Source organism: Grammomys surdaster, unplaced genomic scaffold, assembly GCF_004785775.1.
Source record: "Grammomys surdaster isolate TR1022 unplaced genomic scaffold, NIH_TR_1.0 188, whole genome shotgun sequence".
NCBI lineage: Eukaryota > Metazoa > Chordata > Mammalia > Rodentia > Muridae > Grammomys > Grammomys surdaster.
In genome coordinates, this window is record NW_021604633.1 from 15037163 (window position 1) to 15040113 (window position 2951).

General features: G+C 40.4%; 1 pseudogene; it reads left to right on the plus strand.

Annotated features, from left to right (window-relative positions):
• Positions 1-1663: 1663 nt before the first annotated feature.
• On the plus strand, positions 1664-1984 carry LOC114622448 (annotated as a pseudogene).
• The last annotated feature ends 967 nt before the right edge of the window (positions 1985-2951 follow it).

Consider the following 2951-nt stretch of genomic DNA (forward strand, 5'->3'; position numbering starts at 1 on the left):
CCTGGTTGATTCGAAAACAATCTGTCCAGTTCCAGGGGATGCAGTATGGTGTATTAACCTCCACAGGCATCAGGTAGGCAAGGTATGTGGTGCACTGACATATGTATGAGCAAAACACTCGTGCATACAATAAATCTAAAAGAAAAATTTAAAGGCTGTGGAGACAGTTTAGTTCTCAAAGTGTTTTTTGTACAAGCATAGGCACCCAAGTTTAGAACCCCAGCACATAGATAAAAGACTGGACCGCATGGCACACCTATGATCTCAGCAGAGACAGAAGGATTTTCTAGGGTTTGCTAGCTAATCAGTAAGCTCCAGGTTTATCAAGAGACCCTAGCTCAAGAAGTAACGTGGAGCCAGGCACTGATGGCGCACACCTTCAATCCTAGCCTTCACTGGACAGAGGCAGGTGGGTTATCTGTGAGTTTGAGGCCAGAGAGAAATCCTATCTCACCCCCTAATAATACTAATTATTATTATTATTATTATTATTAAAGTAGAGATGTTATACAGCCAGCATGGAAAGGTGCTTACTGCCAAGGCAGCCAACCCAAATTCATTCCCTGGTTATCTGCATGATGGAAGGAGAGAACTGACTCTTGAAAGCCATTCTCTGACTTCCACATGCTCACTGCGACGGATGTGCACAGTGCCCCACCCCAATCAATGAATAATTTTTTAAAAAAAATATTTAATAAATAATTTTTAAAAAAGAGCCATTTAGGAAGATACCTGAAGTTCTCCAGCATCCTCCTGTTCATGTATGCATACACATGAAGAACATAAAACGACGATCGTGAGGCCACAGATAGAACAAGGTTCAGAAACAAAGAAGTGAAAAGCAGTTGCAAGTGGCTGGTCACTTTCCCAGTGTCGACTCTGCTTCTGGCCTTAATGTTGTGAAATAGCTGAATGAAAGGATAAGATACATTCCCTTGTTTTCTTTCTGATACAGGCATGTGGTAGTTTGAATGTAATTGGCCCCCATAGGCACTATAAGTACGTGTGGCATTCTTGCTACCTTAGCCCTCCCATTCTAGAGACAGTCTTCACTTGTTTGAGAAGAGCCTCACCTGATGTACCTCAGACTACACGTAACATCCTACAGGTGAGGGCTTACTACTGAAACAGGCTCTGGCTGCCACTCTCTGCCACAGTGTGCTCACCCCCAGGTACAACAGAGCATACTAGAGAAAGTTTCATTTGCAGTGATCTGAAGTCTAGACATACTTTGCAATACTCTGGCCATTTTTTTGGTTAAAGCTATTGCTCAAATTGCATCTACTTAGTGTGTGTATACACAAGTGAGTACATAAGCCATGACATACATGGAGAGGTCAAAGGACAACTTTCAGGAATGTGTCTTCTTCCACAATGTGGGACTAACCTGGGCAGCAAGTGCCTTTACGTATGGAGCCATCTCACTGGCCTCTCTTACGCTTTCTTCAAAAACTGATTTCATTGACTCTTTGTTTTTAATATGCTAAAATACAAAATCTACCCTTCAAAAATCCGTCCATATGTACAGAATAGCATTAACAAAAAGCATGATGGGCAGAAAGCAGCTGTGACTCAACAGAAGTAATTCCTTCCTGTGCCCCAGAACCCACAGGGGAAACTACTAAAGTTCCTCTGAGATCAAGCAGAATTTTATAGGAACATAATGGACTGAAAAGAGAAAACCTACAGTGTTGTGAAGGCCCTGATGCCATGTATGTCAAATTAATATCTTCTGACAGTCGTGAGTTTATTGTACAGGGAACATGTGATAACATCAGGAACAATGAAGGCCATGTGGAGTGGCCCAGGTCAGTTTGCGGAGAATGAAACCAATGAGGTCAGTTTTTGAGAGACCCCTTCACACGTGCATGTATTTTCCCACAAGGTCTGCTGCACTAACAGCTCCACTGAAATTCCTGAATTTCAAATTGCACCTGAAATTGCACTGGAACTGCCAATGGCAGTGAACTTCCTAAATTGTTAAATAAAATTATAATAAACTAATTTTTTCAGTAATTAACAAAACAATAAGCAGAATTCTGTTCCATACATACCTAGAAATTCTTCATCTCTCATGGCTGAAATATATATATGTAAAATGATGATGAAATATTGATCAGCTATAGGAAGGAAGGAACTTCTGTCATATATCACAAAATAAATGAAACTTGAAGAGATCATGGCTAAAAAATAATCCAGCCACTGAAAAGACAAATAGCACAAAATTTGACTTTTTAAAATTATGGACTATATCCTACATGTACAAGTGTCTTCGTCAGAATTTCTATTCCTGCACAAAGCATCATGACAAAGAAGCAAGTTGGGGAGGAAAGAGTTATTCAGCTTACACTTCCATATTGCTGTTCATCACCAAAGGAAGTCAGGACTGGAACTCACACAGGGTAGGAACCTGGAGGCAGGAGCTGATGCAGAAGCCATGGAGGAGTGCTGCTTACTGGCTTGCTTCCCCTGGCTTGCTCAGCTTACTTTTTTATAGAACCTAGGACTACCAGTCCAGGGATGGCACCATCCACAATGGGTCCTCCCACCCTTGATCACTAATTGAGAAAATGCCTTACAGCTGGATCTCATGGAGGCATGTCCTCAAGGGAGTCACCTTTCTCTGTGATAACTCCAACTTTAACACAAAACCAGCCAGAACAACTGACTCTTTGTCAATTTGGCATGCAAACACATTACTATTTAGCCTCAACCCTTATTTTCTTATTCATTCTCAAGATCTAAATAATTTTAAAAGTCTCACAGTCTACAAGTTCTTACATATTAAAATTTTAGTCCCTTTAAAATATACAATCTCCTTTGAATTTCAAAGTCTTTTTACAATTCAAAGTCTCTTAACTGTGGGCTCCACTAAAATACTTTCTTACATCAAGAGGGAAAAATATCAGGGCATAGTCACAATAAAAAGCAAAATCAAACACTAACCGTCC